This window comes from Corvus kubaryi, unplaced genomic scaffold, assembly GCF_017639235.1.
Source record: "Corvus kubaryi isolate FWS band 111438036 unplaced genomic scaffold, C.kubaryi_AGA036_p1.0 74, whole genome shotgun sequence".
Classification (NCBI taxonomy): Eukaryota; Metazoa; Chordata; class Aves; order Passeriformes; family Corvidae; genus Corvus; species Corvus kubaryi.
In genome coordinates this window covers 11,058,761-11,077,143 of record NW_024582061.1, presented here as the reverse complement: position 1 = coordinate 11,077,143, position 18,383 = coordinate 11,058,761, and the positions used below count along the sequence as shown (strand labels likewise).

At 41.4% G+C, this 18,383-nt stretch overlaps 1 long non-coding RNA gene across 1 annotated transcript; it reads right to left on the bottom strand.

The window, feature by feature from the left end:
• Positions 1-4,847: 4,847 nt before the first annotated feature.
• LOC121675624 lies at positions 4,848-16,197 on the bottom strand. The gene is made up of 2 exons (XR_006020141.1): positions 13,745-16,197; positions 4,848-5,377 (listed from the first exon to the last, which is right to left on the bottom strand). It is a non-coding gene; the product is annotated as an uncharacterized LOC121675624 (long non-coding RNA).
• Between the last annotated feature and the right edge of the window lie 2,186 nt (positions 16,198-18,383).

Below are 18,383 nucleotides of genomic sequence, written 5' to 3'. Positions count from 1 at the left end.
GCACTAGACACCTATCTTGAGGCACCACCACTTATCAAATGGGGTTTACAGGGCAATGCAGAAGAGAATTTTAGGATAAGGTAGCTCATATTTTGGAATTTGATGGTGATACCCCTTACAGTGACCAGCCCATTTGTCAGTGTTCCAGAGATATCCAGACATCCAGAGATGTCTCAATGCACCTTTCACAGACTTTCCAGTCAGGGCTCTGACTATTCCTTTCTCAATGGTACAATGCTTCTCTGGGGTAAATTTTTGATTTAATTTGTATGCTTTAGGAAAAAAGTTGGTATTGCAGGCACTCCTCTTTGGGAAAAATTCTTCTTCCAAAAATAAATCCTTCCTGCTCAAGTTAGAGCCTGAGGCTTAGGGTATTAGCAGTCTGGAACCATAACAATACAAACACATGAGAAGCCCAAATAGGCTTGGACAGCATTTGTGCACTATGCCACCACTGCTTTCTTATTACCAGTTCAATTACCATTCTGGGATTTCTTCCACAGGAATTTTTCCCTGAACATGAACTGCAGAAGCAGGAATACTTTGTGCTATCTACTGGCACCTTAACAAGCATGATAAACTTTTTTTCTTTCAAGTGCTAAATTTAAAAAAAAAAAATCAATGACTTGAAATATCTCAGCAGTAAATTGATCATTTAAACAGTTGAAAATGCTTTTTTATACAAACTTCTCAAGCAGGCAGTGGCAGTCCAGCCCTTTCCCTGCCCAAAAGGACGCAGCCAGAGTCCCAGACTGTTGCAATGTTTCTTCCTCATGACTCTTCCTCATGAACCATTCCTATGGACATTTTGGCCAGTTCAGCTGGACAGTGCTCAACACTAAAATGTACCGAAAATGAGCAGGTATGCCAAGAGAGCTTATACTTCTTAATACTGAATATGAAGAGCAGAATTTCTAATCCCATCCTCTATCATTGTCACCCTGAACAATCCAGTCTCTGCTGTAGTGTTCATACCTAAATAACTGAGGAAAATGGGTGAAAATCTCCATTTCCACTTGATAATGAAAATCATTTAACTGGGAGAAGTCTACCTCTGGCTTCTTCATCACTTAAAGATGATAAGCCCAACAGCTGGAGTAGATATGGCATCCTCAGGAACTGAGCAGTTTATACAATGGATTAGAAAATTAACATCCTGTGTTCTTCTCCCTGTTGCCACACAGGTTTGTGGCACATGACACAGGTCAATTTTATCCTGATCTGGGAGTTGTATAAATCTCAGGATGACAGTCTTTGTTCTGAGAGTCAGATGTCTGTAAGATGTCTGTGTGTACTGGCACACATAGTCTTAATTCAGAGAGAGATAGTCTTTTCAGGACAACAATCTTAAAGAAGATTTTAAACAAGAAGATGAAAGACTCATGAACTACAACTAAGATGTAATTCTGTTTCTACAAGAGGTCTCAGAAAAAGATGGAGCTGTGAAAGAAAACATTTGGATGTTGTGATAGGTAGGATGACAGAGATGCAAGCAAAGAGAGTTAAATCTGGATTATGACACCTTCAGGGCTTGGGAGAGTGAGAACATGAAATGCAATTTGGCAGGATGAGGGAGGAGAAGTCAGTGAAAAATTCAAACCAATGTAAAGTACCAAGGGTTGGAGGGATTTTATTGATAACAAGCTTCTCTTGGGCTACAAAATGAGGTTAAAGCATAAAGGGATATTTAGTCTGAAGATATGAATGACTGAATAAGTGAAATAGCTCTACTGTAAGGCAGCATGCTACAACCACCATGCTCAGTCAGGCATACTCATCACAGTTTTGGTGTAAGAACACACATTTGCACACAGGTGCACTTCTGCCCAGCTACTGATCCCACTGAACCTAGCAATGCTCCCTGGTGCAGGTGCTGGTGGGATTGTAGGAAGAGGCCCTTTGGGAATTTGAAGAGAATGCAAAAATCCATCATACCCCAAAGAAACTCTTCTACCCTCCAGGTAGAAGGTAAGGGTGTGATTTCCTAGCACTTACAGAAAGAAGGGCAAGGGTGGCCAGCTCTTGATTCTTACAAAGGGAGAAAAAGTTTTGTCAAAAAAAAATTCAACTGTCTCTGAAGGTGCCCATTTCTCTGAAGTCTGAATAGTTTCATCCATAGTTACACAAGCTAAAAAATAAGTGTGTATCAGCCATTGTGTTCCCAGATGTTAGAGAACATCCAACTGCCCACAGATAGCCATAAATTGACTTAAACCAGATTTTAACCCTCTGTCTGTGGGATGTCATGCTAGCAAACACTGCAGACTAAATGGGCTCTGACACGATGCAGCGTTCTTGTATACTTATAAAGCTGGTTTCTAATCCACCCTAGACATTGAATTAACCTTTTTACCCTTAGCATTTTGCATGGAAAAACTGATGAACTTATTGGGGAAAGGTCTACTGTTAATAATACTTGTCCTTAATTTTGTCACTATTTAGTAAATGGTGCTACCAGGAGTCAGCAAGCTCACACCAAGTACTATTTTACTTAGCAACTGAGAGCATATCAAAGAGCAAAGTGTGCTTACTGAGATGACTAGGGGAGGATCAAAATGTGGTCTCTCTCCTCCTTAATAACAACATAATACCTAAATTTGTAGTAATCCCTATCTGGGATGCCCTTTGGACATTTGCATATGTAGCACGGATTACATTTGTTGAGCTTCTTAACAGGTTGTCCGTACCGTTTCATAAAAGCTTATAATGCCAAGAGCTGAGCAATACTCTTCCAAAACCTTGTAGTTTTCTTATATTTTCTCTATAGCAAAGATTACTGGATTGTGTCTTTAGATTTTGATGGGTTGAATTCCCTATGTGCTGTTCTGGTATTGATGGAACCTATCACAGCTGCTTTTTAAACTTTCCCTTCTCTTTTTTGTTAAAGCAAAAAAAATCTCCATCTTAGAATCTGCTACCTTGCATGTGCAGTCCATCACTTTAATGCTGTTCATATGTCTCACTTTTCCAGTCCACACAGATTTCTATTTCACAACATTTTGTGCAGTGAAGCTGCCGGAAGAAGGCACTGGAGGATGCACCTCTGAGTCAGTGGGGCCCTTCAAACCTGCTGATTCTGCTACGAGCAGACCTGCACGTCCTCAAGCACATTCTCCAGTGAGTGCTGTGCAGCAGATATGGGCTGCTCATTCAGCCTGGGAAGCTGATAGTGTCAAACCCAGCTGAAGAGTTTTAGATCTACTGACTTCCCTTCTGGGGGATGGAGCTGCTTTCTCGAGATCTGTCAGTGAGGCATATTTTGGCTCAACCTTTCCAGACACCTCCTCTTCACTGACATTGCCTTCCTCACTGGAGGTATCACGGAGGTTGTATTGCACTGGCAGTATCCCTTGGCACAGTGTCAGTCTGACTCATCTTCCATTTCATTACAGGCTCTGAAAACAGCTGCAGCTGTCAGAGGTTTGCTGTTACTTCGAAGCGTTACGATAAAACTGTGCTTGCTAAATTATTCTGGTAAATACAGCCTCCACGGTGTTAGAAGAAAGGTACAGAAAATGAAGTCTCTTGCAGTTCAGTATGACCACAATTCCCCAGGCTTATTTGACTTAGAGCAATTGCACAGGAATTCTTAGACACAAAACAAAAGCTAACACCCTGTTGCAGGGTGAAAAGAAAAACAACTTAGACAGAAAATATAAGAGAACCACAAAATACAGTATAACACATAGTGTAACGCAGACAACTTTACAACTTCATCTTTTGCTATTACTTGAATTTATTTTTCTGTGCAATGGGAGCATTTCATGAGTATAGTATTTTTTCCTTTCATTTGTAATTTTTTTCTTAAGATGACAATAACAGGCAATACTTCTTACTTCAGCATTATTCCTGGAAGCCTTAACATCCCAGTTTTATGCATGGTAAGCACACTTTTTCATATTAATCAAATTTACAGATATGCACATGCAAGCTCTGCAAAATGCTGACTCTGTCCGTGTATTAAAAAGAGCCCCATGCACAATATCAGCATCGAGTGAACACCTAAGTGTGTGAATAACTTGGTTTGCAAGAACAGGTCCACTAACTTCAATACAAGAAATTGCATTCTAGTGATGAGTGCACTGTAGGTCCTGCCATGTAAACTTACCCTTTTAAAGCACGTGCACCTGTATTTAAACGGGGTAGTGGTAGCAGATTTAGCTGTGGCAGGCAGGAATACAGTACAGGCTGCAAAACCCACACAACAGGTTGGATAGATATTTGGAGGGGTTTTGCAGGCTGTACAGAGCTCTGTGTTACCGTGACTATACTGTATTCAGTCCTTGAAATAGTTTCCTTAAAACTGCAGCCATGGCATGATGGACTTAATCTCTGAATATCTGGTGGCTCAGCTCTAATCTGCCGGTTCTGAATTGTCCTGAGAACAGTCACAAATCTGTTTCCACCACCCCAGCCAGGAACTGAAGAAAAGGGATAGGTGCACTGTCAAGACTAGAACATGGGTTATTGCCTACTTAAGAGACAACTTCTACAACTTGAGTTTTCCTAAGTTCATCCTTCAAAATTAACCAGATTTATCATGAACAATTATTTATGTGATTTCAAACTAATATAATTATGGTATATCAAACTCACGTTTCTGTGAAAAGAAATCATCTTTTACAAAATTGTTGAAGGCATTACAGAAAAATAGTAACTCTTTGTTGAAGCATACAGAGATTCCTATTTAATTTTAGAATTTTTATATATTTTTTCACCAAGGATAGTTCTGTCATTCAAGAAAAGCCCTGGGTTCCCTTTCTGACTGATGTTTAATGATAATACAAAGACTGACTCTCACTTTCTTTATAAACAATTTTCCTCAAAACCAAACAAGACACCCCCTGCAGTGTGGGAGGAAGCAGCATTTAGTATTTTTTATTTAGGACTATTTTCTGAGACAGAATTCTGAGTCACATGAATACAGCTTTAGGCCAATGACCAGGACCAGCACAATCAATGTGAAACTGGCTGGCACCAAGAGGTAAGAATGCATGGAAAATCCTCCTAGCAGTGTGAAAGAGGAGGTGGCACAAGAAATAAAAAGCTAATTTGATTTTGACTCTTACTTACGTTGCAATATTCTACTTCTGCTTAATCATTTAAAGATACCAGCATTTCAGCTGGCCCAGAACGAAGCCGGAGGCTCAGAGCAATGCTGTGTTCTCCCAGTGCATTATGTGCAGGCAGCCAGTTGACATTTATGTTGTTTCAGAGTAATATATCACAAGGAGAACAAGCAGTTGCTGTTCCTGATGATGTCAAGGTGATGGCACGATGGAAGTCTTCATACTATCCCTGGAATTGCAAGGCAGGAGACACCCGCTGTCTGGGCAGCCGCAGGCAAGGGCTCCTTTGCATAGTGGTCACTGTGCTCCTGGAAATCAGAGAGGACATATCTGAAGTCAGATAAAACAGGAGTGGGTCCAAGCTTTTGCAACAGCCAGAGGCTCTCCTGCATGCTGTTTTAAAGGTCTCTTTAATTTGTGTTTATCTCTTTATTCCCCACTGCTGGCTATGGCCAGACCTCTGGAGGAAGGACAGCTGTTTCCCTGCTAGAAACTAGAAGCATATATTGTGCCAAAACCACGGGATTTCTGTTTAATGAGAGGTTTCATGATAACTCCAGCCAAGACACTCTGACAAGACATGAATAATCACTGCAGTTTTGGCACTTATTTGATGTATAACTAGACACTTCGCTAGCTGTCTAATTCAGAGTAAGTATCAGAGAAACGAGAAGCCTTTTCCACACAACGGGGGTGGTTGGGTCCATGGATTCAGACAGCAGCTTTCAGTAGGGCCAGCTCAGAGCTGGGGAGGAAGAGACAGGCAGGCAGTGGCTGGCTCTGCCCCCTCACTGCTGTCTGCCCCGCAGAGTGGCTAAGCTAGCATGAGAAAGCAGATTAGTAACAGACTACTTCCCCTCTTCTCTGTAACTCCTGGAAGCAAGGGTGATGCAAGGAGGATCCCTCTGCTCAGAGGTTTGCCTCCGACTCAGACTGCCAACTCACTCCTGTCCCAGCCCAGCTTATCTATCCCCTGTTCCTCAGAGCTCTGCACAAAAGCTACATCCTCGTCCTGTTACACCAAGAAAAGAGAAAGGGAAAAAAAAAGATGGAAACTCTAACTTTGTAGAGGAGGACAGCACAGCATAGCACTGGTGCAAGAGGACAACAGCAACAAGAGATTTAGAATTCATCAATTCTTAATTCTTACAAGGGTACAATAATGAAAAAAAGAAGCCTAGGCTATTGTTGAAGAGGTGGTAGCATACAACTATTCTAGCAGCACTGGCACTTGTGCACATGTTCAGAAGAAAGCTTCTGTAATGTCAAAGCTTCTGTAAATGTCAAAAGTTGGAAAAGAGACCAAGTAAAAGAACAGAAATGTTGTGATCATCAAACAGGCCAGCGAGAAAACTGGGTAACTCTAGATCTGGCAGCCTGACTTCAGTTCCAGGTAGAATATTAGCAAAACCTGAGAGGAGCATCTATTTTTACTTGGATAAAGCAGGCAAATATATTGGCTTAAAGCCAAGGGGGATTTGTGAATGAGACAATGCCAAAGAAATCTGATAGCCTGTTTTAATATGGTATCTGAGTGGGTGGGTTTTTATAAAAAAGACCTGTGCCCTATGGAAAAAGTTTAAATAATGCCTAGATAACAATTCAATAAAGTGACAAGCAAACACTTTACACACATAAAGTGTCCTTACAGAAAGTCCTTGTACTTCTTTGAAGGGTATCTTTTTGCCCAAATATTCTTCATAACAATGCAAAATGGATTTTGATCGACAAAATTCAGAAATTAAAAATGGGATAAACATAGTAAAATACAGTAGACTCTCCTGCTTGACATTTCTATCTCTTTCTTTTCCTCTCCTGTCTCTCTCTTCCTTCCATCCTTCTCTTTCACCTGTTCTCTCTTTTTCTCATTTTCTCTTTCTGTTTCTCCCTTTCTTTCTCTCTCCTCTATTTGCCCTCTTTATATGCTTTGCATATAAAGTCATGCTTTCATGCTTCCTTCCATTTCGTTGGAATGCTGACCACAGGCTGCTGAGATGAGCTACATCGAAGGGGCACACTTAGAAGAACTTTAGAGAAACTCAATATTCAGTGTCTCAAGAGATGGAATCAGTGCTTAATTAACTAATGCATTATACCCATGGATTAGTATGTTCACACCAAACATTTTACTGGGATAAACCCACAGCAGTACTGAAGTGACTCAAAACTGCATCAGAACAGACCTCCTCCACTCCACTATGTATGGGATGGGCTCGTTGGAAAGCATTTCTTGGTAAAATCTGGTGATATGTGTATGACCCTACCTGGACAGAGCCTGTAGGACCTGCCTGGACAGAGCTACAGCAAGTTTGGTTTCCTTCTCCTTGTGCATGGGTTTTGAATTCAAAATGAGAAACAGACATGGTTCTTCTTGTGTGGGATCAAAAGAACTTCTTCTTTCTTTCCATAAGCCAATAAAGCAATGGAATGGCATGGTAATGTCTCCTCTTTTTTTCAAATTGGAAGGCAATAAAACCGCTTTGATTTTTCCTTGCAGTTCTAGGGGAGAACGCATTAGAAGCTGCATGCCAGGAAAATCCAATTGAAAAGGAATGTTCTGGTCTCAGCTGCTGCCACAGCTCAGCCATGGCTGGCTGATCTCCCTTCCCCACTCTCCTCGAGCTCAGCGTTATCTGTGTGCTGTGACACAGCTTCATGCCCCACACAAAGCAGGGCAGCAGCCATTGGCAGGTCCCCATTCTCTCTGCCACACTCTGCTTTGCTCTCTCCTCCTGGCAATGCAAGGCCATTGCACGTGCATTTGATCAAGATCCAATAACTTTAATTAAGTCTTCCTGAGCAAGTGAGCTTCTCATATATTTACAGTTTCTCTGACACAACATATTTGCTCTAAGAATTTTTCACAGATGGATTCTGAGGGCTTTATATTTTTCTCTAGGATTTCTGGATGCCTCTAATGGCTGGATGGATGGGACCACAGGCATAATTTCAGAACAGCAATGTTGGTTTTATAGTTCATGTACTCATGTATCCATTAGCTTACACAGCAGATACAGAGAGAAAGGTTATGGAAATTCTTGAAATGTCACCATTGCTTACGAATTCGTATATGGAAATCTAATACATAGAGACTGCCTTATTAGGCATAGTTCTGTGCCTAACTGCTGCCTATCAATGTCTTTGCCCTTTATGATCTAAGGATGGGCAGAAGAAAAGAAATATTGAAGGATAAGGTTCTAAAATCATCTGTGTCTGGCACAGAGAATTTAATCCCTGCTAGCACTGCAAAATTTATGCAGTCCCTTCTGTGAGCACTGTGCAGAGCTGCAGAGAGCTCTGAGAATGAGTCCTCCTAGAACCACACTCACCCAGGCTGCTTCGAGTGCCAGTTTTACTTCCTTGAGGACAATCCTGAGCAAAATTGGCTTTGATGGCTCTTCATGGGAATGAGTATGTTGACTGGAGCAAGTGTTTGCAGGGCAGTTCTCCCTGCCTTGTGTTTAATGCAGGACCCAGTGTGAGAAGCTGTCACAGCTGTAACATGTGCAATGGTTTATGAAGGAAAGGTCGTGCTCCCTGCTCTGGTGTGAATGTACAATTGCCTTCTTTGCTTAGCAGTTTCAGAATGGGACTTGCTACTCAGTCAAAACTAAGAGCAACAGTTCAGGCTAGAGGCTGAGATGAGCACTGAATAATTCTCCATGCATGGGGAATTTGTTGCAGAAATTGCGAGTGAAACCAAAGACACAATAAACTGGCAAAAAAACCATGAAGTTCTTCCCCTGCTAGAAAATCTTGCAAACACTTAAATGAGAAAGAATTGTGAACCACACAGGTATGCTGCAATTCCCCTCTCTGCCAAGGCTTATTCGATTTCTGAGCATCAGAATCGTTCCTTCAGAGCACATTGTCACTTCCAGAGACCAATGGTGGAAATTAAATCCTCAAAATCAAGTAGGATCAGTTTGTTTTCCAAGCTTGAGCCCAGCGATGCCTTCCCAAATGATCGAGGCTTCATCCCCAGCTGATTCCCAACTGTGCTGAAGCAGTCAGAGCCCTGCCAGACTTAAGGGAGTCTCCTCTTGCATGTATTGCTTGGCTAAGCAGAGCAGGGCCTTAGCATAGTGTGAGGACAGAACCTTCATTACCCGAATATTCTTTCCTCCAGCCTATGATTTGAGAAGCTATTCTCAAAGGCGACACTCAGGACCTATGTTCATACGGTTACACCCAGTCCAAATAAAGATCCCTATCCATACACACATATGTTGTATGAATATTTACACATATGTACCAATGGGTGCTTAGAGGTAAACAGAAGCACCACTAAGTTTAGAACGGTCTTCTCAGAATTTTATTTCAGTTTCCTTCAGTTGGATTTAATTCAATTTTAATTAAATAAGCCACAGTAATCATCTCTTTCATACTTTTCATAAGTTTTGACACTTTTTCTCTTGTACCTACAGGTTTCAATGTTTATCGACAGCTCCTGTCCTGCAATTATTACTTAAGATTACTTATTACTCCCATAATTATTTTTTGCACTAGCAAATACTATAACATAAAATTGTAAAAAAAAACAGGGCTAGAAGAAATCTCAAAAGATTGTTTCATGCAGTCCCTATCCTAAGGCAAAATCACCTACCATCGCATCATTCCTGGGGTTTTTTTCCTAACCCGACCACAAACACCTCCAGGGCTGAAGAATGTGTACTCTCCCTAGAGATGTCCTGCATTGCTTCACTGTCCTCATGCTCCCAAAATTTTTCCTAACAACGAACTGAATCTTGCTTGCTAATTTACTGGGTACCATAGTGGCGAATGCTGACTTCCAGGTGGCAGAAAAAATGTTTTCAGGGAAACTTACAGGGAAACTGTAGAAGAAAGTAATGGATTCTTTACTCTATCTTAGCATTTGAGAAATTACTTTTATGTAATTTTTTTACCTGGAGAAAAGGCCTGAAACATTCATGAAGATTGCTTTTTCTGAAGTTTATGTTATCACTGGTGACATTTAACAATGAGGTTGCAAAAACCTCAGTAAGTCATGTCACACAAGGAAATTAAAAAGAAATTCATGCCATTTTTAAAATTTATTTAAGAACCATCATCTGTTTTATTCCTGTAGGATTTTCAGTAGTTATTGTTATTACAGATGAGACCTTGATACTCCTAATAACACCAAATGTTATTTTGGGCATCCATTCACATAATACTTCTGTAAGAAAGAGCTATGCCACATTACCAGTGGGATGTGATTTGATACGAGCAACTTATCAAGAACTGACATCAGTGTTTCTATTTTCATTGCTGAAAAATTTCTATACAAAGCTATAAAACATTCATGTCTAGCAAGAGGAAACAGATGAGATACGCTTTACACACAGATATGTGGTACAGTTACTGGAAAAGGGAAAAGCTGATATGTTAGCGTTGCTAGCACACTGAGCATGGAGTTGTCCTGGATCAAAGGCATGCTAAAACTTTCTCTAGGTCCATCCAATGTAAGACATTAACCCATACCATGGAAGGCTGGTAGACAGTGAGGCTAGAAGCTTCTGGAAGGACTGCAGAGAAAGAACATTAGCAAGTAATGGCTGATAGGAACATGGGACTAGAAAGGGCCAAAATATAGGAGATGACCAGAGAGGAGGGAAAAGGATGGAGGAAAGGCATTAGGAATTATGTTAACAGTACACCGAGCTGAGCACACACTGGCCTAAGGTTCCTTACAGAAATGCCATGTGTATGAGCTCATGGACACAGCTAGAACACTGCCATAATTGATTTATACCAAAAGGGGAATCTTTCCTTCCCACAGGTAATTGTGTTCCCAGATCTCTGAAATAAAGCTTCAGCAAAATTAAGGAGCATTGTTTGCATCTTATCTGTCCTTCCTGCTGGAAATACAATAAACCCAAGGTCCCTGGACAATGACTTCTAATGGAGCTCTCAGCTCCCTACAAGCAGAAGTTGTCAATTAGCTGACATCTCACATTTTTCCTAAAGAGGATAGCAGAGCAAGTTCTTCTGTCTGTGTGAGTAAACCCATCTTTTAAAGCTAAATCTTAAATGGCGTACAAAGAGCATGAAAGGAATATTAACAGCTCTACTATGATCTAATTTATGCCCTTTATTTGCAGCAGCAACTCATTCTGGTGATCAAAAGGTCATTAACCGTTAAAAAATGAAGCTTTAACCAAAAGGATTTAAAGGGGTTTAGTGTTGAATTTTAGAGACCTTGCCAAAGTGTAATCTGAAGTCTTACACTTTTGTTCCCATCTTCTGCATACCAAAGCTTGAATCATAAAGCTACCACTCAGCATCTTGGCTGTGGATCAAGATCAACTGAAGTCACATGCAGGGTAAAGTGGTGAAGGTGACATTGCTTCTACCTGGCTCAGACAAAAAAGAACTGATCTCTGCAGCAACCTCTGAAGGACTTAAGCTCATAAGTTGGTGACAAAGACTCTGAGTCCAGTTTTTCCACATCTAAATACTCTGTTTAATATCCAGAGTAAGAAAGTGTCACACAAGTCTGGACATAAATTCATCACTGACCTGGGACAGACAGTGCTAAGTTTTTTGATCATATGATTGACAACTGGCAAGAGCCTGCATTGTTTCTCTGTTACCTAGTGAATATATTTGCAAGGTATTAGGAGCATGACATATGTTGCTGCAGGACAAGAGAGAAAAAGGCTGAAAACCAAACAGCAATAAATACTCCTTCCCATAAGAGTGCTTCCTGGCAACATTAAGCTGAAGAAACAATCAAAGGCAAACACCAATTTTTAATGACCCTCATTCTCATGGAGTACAAGGGAGCTGGGTCTGAGCACAGACTTCCCAATGTGCTTGTCCCTAAATGGAGCAGACAAGCTACAATGCCTTTTGGAATTTGAAACGTCGATTTTTTGACTCCTAGGCCAGACTGGTCATAACATGATAATTAATTAACTGGGAGTATTCAGATCATGATCAAAGCAGTATATGAAGCCTTTGCATGCCTCTTTTTGAAATGCTCTGATTAAACTCGTGACTCCTCTGGGACTGGGTAAGAGCTCCAACCCTCCTGCAATGCTGCAGCTACCAAACAGCACCAAAGAAGAAGTGTCCCTGCAAGGCAGGTTATCCTCACCATCAAACAATGCCAGCCTTTCCTGCACCTTTCCCCAGGAATTTGGCATGGCCCACTGCTGGAAACCAGAAACTGAAGTGGCCCAGTAGCACCATCGACTTCTGCAATCCTGTCACGAGGGCTGATTGCAATATGGAAAGGCAGTCACAGCTGCTGACACAGGGAAGGAAAAAAAAAAAGCCTGTACTCCTACACCCTGGTACTTGCTTGGACCAACCCCACCAGGATGCTCTGGGAGCCTTGACATGCTTTTGGGAACCTCAGTGTCCTTCTTCTGCACTCCTGCAGCTCCTCATGGCAGCTCAGAGGGGGATGATTTTACCTTCACAGGTGGATGCATGAAGCACAGCATGATAACTCCCACGCAGGTGTTTTCACAAAACATGCCCTGGACTAATATTTCCCAGCTTACAAAAGTCTTGATCAACTGGAGCAACACTTCTGGCAAATTGGGATGGGGAGAGACCTATCCCTGCAGAGGTGGGTGACTGGAGTCACTTTGGGTCAATGCAGGGCTGAGGGAAACATGAAATAAAACTGAATTTCCTAATGAAATACTAAGCCACTGCAAAGAATCTAACCTATGTTAAAATCAGGACAAAGTTATGAAAACACAAATTTTATTGAGATATTTTATCTGCAAGATGATATGAGTGGGTCTGTTAGGTATGAAAGCGGTTCCTTTGTATGTATTTACTGAGAAAGAACATCCCTTCTATCCTGCATTTGAGTAGAATTATTTCCAACCAATTCAAAGCAGCACTGTCTTAGACTTTTAGGCAAATATCTAATTATATTTCATTTTGTTTCTAACTACTCTACAAACAGTTTTTTCATCTGTCATCAAATATTAGCAAAAGTACAGCTAAAAATAAAGTTGAGTTGCTTTACTCCTTTTGTACCATAATGCAAAGTCCTCAAAACAATTAAAACAGTAACAGTTCTGAGTACTACTAGAAGTTGGAATGAATACCTATAAGCAAGTTGCTATGTCTCTACTCACACGTCTCATTACCTTGAAATTAAAAATTGATCCTGCCCAACACACATAAATCATACAAAAAATTAAAAATAGACTAATTTTCAAAGGGCAACATGATATGAAAAGTATTTTCATAAGATATCGTTCACCTATCTGATGAACCACTTACACAAACAATTGAACAGCAACAAATGGATATATTAAAGAGGTAGAAAGGGTTCAAATAGCCAATGCTTTTTCTCTGTTTCAATCTATACAGAAGATCTAAATATTTACTATTTTGGTATCCAAGGATCCCACATAAACTTTTTTGTGCATGCATATGTCCTGTATTAATCAACATAAATGATGCAAATATACAAAAACTTCAAACACATCACTTTGAGTGCTTGAGTTAGGCACACATGTATGCCCCAACCGTTTGAAAATCCACATGAAATAAATGTCATGTTTGGTTGTGTCATCACATAAATTACATATTTCTCGAGCTCCTGACCAGCTGGACTGCATTTAGCCAGGGGGTCTCCTCTGTACAAGCCTGTGCTTAGAAGGACTTAAATGAGTTTTCCACCACACAAAATTAAGACTTACCGGTGGAAATCCCTGCAGGACTGAAGCCTAATCTACCTTCCCACGAAGTGCTGCTGCATTCCAGGCCTCTGGATATCTTTTAACAGCTGCTGTTGAAAAATTAACTATGACACAGTAGTATGAAGGCACATGTTCATGTCCAGTCCCAGTGCAGGCATCCGTGGCCTTGGCAGACCGCATCTCTCAGATGAGAGTTCCTCTGCTTCCAAAAGGTTCTGGCCCAAGTCTCAGGCTGATGAGTCATTTCTCTGACCCAAACCCAACATCTGTACCTGGAAACATAAAAAACATAAGAATGGCAGAGCTTTGCCACTGAAAAGTAAGAAATTCACTTTCCTCATGGAAAGATTAGTGCTTCTTCCTTCCAGTCTCATTAAAAAATCATTAATATAAGAGCTTAAGGTAATTTTAAGCACTTTTAAAGGTGTCATTTTTTCAAGTGAACTGGTTGTTATTTTTTCTTGCAATTAGAATGAATGGAGAGCTTATGGCAGGTGGCAACACCTTTCACACCTTATGCTGGAGGGTCAGGTTTCATGGATATCTGACTTAAAGCCAAGTAGAGGGTGGCAAAAGTCTAAATCTCAGCAAAGGGGAAGATTAATGTGGGTACCCTGGAACACCTGCTGCTGAAGCCATTAGTGCTTGGGACACTCTCCTGCCTACTCTGAAGATGGTGTGAACTGTCCTCTTGCCCTTTGCAGAAGGAGAATCAGGCCCTTACTGAACAAGATTAATAGGAGCAAGTCTGCCATTGATTGTGTGCTGCTGTCCTCACCATGTCAGAGAGCAGGCCAAGGGCTAAATTACAGCTACCCAGGGGCTCCAAAATACAAGAAGAAATCAAACTGACAGATACACACTGGAAATAAAAGCATTCTGTATCTGAGAGAAATCAATACCGAAAGCAGAAAGACTTATGCTCCCAGTTACTTACAGCCTGCAAGAGTCCAAATCCTGCAGAGCTATTTCATTAAAACATTTCTTTGCTTAGCCCAGATAAAAAAGTCCTGCCACTTTGACCACTGGCGGCATATTCATGGAAGGCTTATTCCAGAGTAAATGTGGATTTCTCAGAGACCCACAAGGAATAAGAGCTCACATGAGGAGAGAGAAATACTGATGTAACAAAAGGAATTTAAAGTTTGGCACACAGTTCAGCTCTGTAGACCAGAGCTATGTAAGAAGTGGCTTTTTTTGCACAGAGGTCAGAGAGGGAATTAAATGCTTCCCATATGCCAAAGAATACCCTGAAGATGTAATTCCTTCATCCCTCTCTGCAAGTCAATGACCACTGGTAGTGGATGAGTTTGCCTCATTATGAAGCATGTTGATGCTTGTACAAAAGATGGAGTTCTCCTCACTATTCTGCATCTCTTCAACTGTGCTGCTTTTCCAACAATCTCAGCTCTGCCAGCTGTCGATTCCTTTCTGAAGAGTGTTGGCCTCAACATTGCTGGGTACAGACTGGAAACATAAAATTAAAAAGGTTAAAAACTAGAAGGCAAACCACCTAATTCTATTTTTTTTTATTATTATTATTATTATTATTATTATTTCTTCTCATTGTTTTTAAGCCATCTCCTGTGTTTTCTGGATCTCAGGATAACTTGAGAGATTAGCCAAATCTGTAAAGAATTGTGTCTTCTAATTGTGATTGAATTTTTCTGCTCTGCCTTTAATGAGGCAGAAAAGTCAACCTTGATCCTCAGACTACTACACCCTGCTAGTACTCTAAATAGATTTGCTGAGTTTTCATTTCCTCTGAAAAAATATCTTGTATGGCTTCACCATCACTCTGCTTGGAGATAGTACTGTAATGATTAGCTACATTCCACTTCGAACTGTTATTAATATTCCCCATATGTAATTAAAGCCTCTAATTCTACACAGGAATATCCTGACAAACAAGCAGCTGCCTGTCTTTTTTATTTCATTGTGGTTCTTGAACTCTTGGCTCAGGTTATGTGTTTCTGGAATGTCAAATAAGGAATCTACTTTTCCGTCCATCAGTTTACACTCTGTGTGCAGTTTGATGGCATCTTGCTAATACAGCCTGGTTGCACTGTAATTCACCTTATAATCCATTGTATCAACACTGACTGTTCAATGTGTGACTTCCTAACAAGGTGGCTGGTGCCTCTTAGGTGCTGGATTGCCTTGGGAGAGTGGTATTTTAAAATGTATGCCCAGCATCAAAGCTGCCTGGTCTGAAGTTCCCAACTGTCATTATTAGATATAACTTCCTTCAGCAGAAAAAAGCAAAAGAAATTCTCTACTCAGGCAAAAAGGTGTCCATAAGACAAGAGGAAACGACCTCAAGTTGTTCCAGGGAATGTTTAGAGTGGATATTGGGAAACATTTAGTCACTGACAGGGCTGCCAAGTGCTGGACCAGGCTGCCCAGGGAACTGGTTGAGTCACCATCTCTGGAGGTATTTAAAAGACGTTTGGATGTGGTGCTTAGGGACATGGTTTCTTGGTGGATTTGGCAGTGCTGGGTTAATGGCTGGACTCAATGATTTAGGAGGTCTTTTCCAACAATTCTATGATTCTATGATCCCACATTTCAAATCTCATATGAGCTGTTGAGTTACACAAAAAGCCTGTGCTGTGTTGCAGTGGGGATTTCTGCAACATGTATCAGACAGCAAGGCCCATGGAAAGAAATAGGGACTGATTCTTGATAGGTGTTTTTGAGGGATCTTTATCCCACGGCCAGGAAGATGTTCCCAGGCCTCTCTCCTCCCTCCCTGCAGAAGAAACTGAAGCAGGACCATCTCAGGGTAGAGATCAAGCAGGAATTGATGGCCAGAGGAGGAGGGGAAGGAGCAGGGATCCATCCCAGGGAGCTGCTGGCACTGCCGGATCCAGCCTGGGCTCCCTGCGAGGAGATGGCACCACTTAACCTCTCCCAGGACCCCACACCAGGGGGGAGGAACCCCAACAATGCTGCCTCCAGGTGTGCTGCATGAGTCAGTGGAACACGGCTCACTTCTCTCTTGGGCACTTTCAATGCGTGGATTGGATTCTGTTAATTATTTCACTTATTTCTTTTGATGCCTCAGAAACAGCAGGAAATTGGATCAGCACATGGCCTTACTTTTGGCTGCAGGACAGGCTCTGGATGCTGGAATTCTCCTCACCTGCCATTGATCCATGTGCCTCTGACCGTGCCTCATGCATGCCCTGCTCTAACTGCAGATACCATGGGGATAATGGGATTTTCACAGAGCCCTTTGAAATCTACCAGCAAAGGTGAAGGTGATACAGTAAAAGACAGGACAATATCGTAAGATTGGCACTGTGCTGCTGGTTGATGCACATTTATAAACCAAGGATGAGTTCACAGGTACTGCTCCCAGTTTATGGTCCAAATTATGCCACATGAAATTCACAGCAAGTCAGCAGATAAGACAGCTAAAAGTTCAGCGAAATAAGATCTAAAACGGTGGTAGATTTCATCAGATGTCCTCACACAGGTGGAAGTGAAGAGAAGTGAAGTGCCTCTGAAGTTTCACTTGCAGGAGGCCTGCTGGTAACTCTCAGGGAGCTCTGCTGGACCTAAGAAACCCAAGAAAACGATGCTTCTCGGCAAACGCCCTCTGCTGTCACTATCAACAAGAGATTTCCCTGCATAGTGCACTCGCTATTCAGTTTGCCAGGTCTTCTGTAAAATATGTGAGACCTTAACCACAATGTTTAATGGAATTACACAGGAAATATTTCAGTCTGAAATGCAGAGTGAAAGGAAAACTGAAGACCATTATCCAAAAATATAGTTCAAATGCAAATTTTGTTTTCAGATCCCAGACTCTGTCCAGTTTCTCAATCAAATCTGTTCATGCAGACAGCAGCAGGCACACGCAATGTCATTGCCCTCAGCTTAGTCACGGGTGTAGGAATCTGCTCCTGCAGTTTAGAGGCAATGGGGGCTTTTGCCTTGACCTTCTCCATGAAAGAAAGTTTGGAAACTAGGGAAATTGCCATGAATGAAACATTGCTAGAAAGTAGCCTGAACAGCCAGCTTGAGCTTCAGTGTTACCTTGATACACCAGTGCATGTTTGCAGTCAGTCAGCTATTAGGCAATTAACTCTGGTTGTTTAGATCTTACCAAGAATGAAGGGGTGGCTCTCACTAACAAAAAACAAACAAACAAACAAACAAACATGCAGGTCTGTGATGTGATAGAAGATCTCAGCTTGTAAGCAGGGGGAATTGGTAACCCAATGTTCTCTGTGAGACAGCCTCCATCTGCACATGGGATGGCAGGGCAGTCTGACGCATCTGCCACCAGAATGCACATCTGGAGTCTGACAAGGTGGAGGCAGGTACTTGATGGGTGCTCAATGTGCTGCCAAAGTGACAAAGTATCACTGGAGTCAAATTCAAGCCAAATTAAATTAAATCAAATTATTTTTCATCTGGAAGCTAAGAATCTCTCCTGCTTTTGGTCTACTGAACAGCACACACATATGTAACTACTGCATATGCTGGGCAAGATGGGGTAGATAAAACATGTTACTGAAGTGCTCTAGTTCTGCCTCCTTCACAGAGTCTGTAAGGCTCTTGATGTAATTTCTGCAGGAACCCTGAAGTCTAAATCAGAAAGATCAGCTTTATTTCTTCCTCATGCATC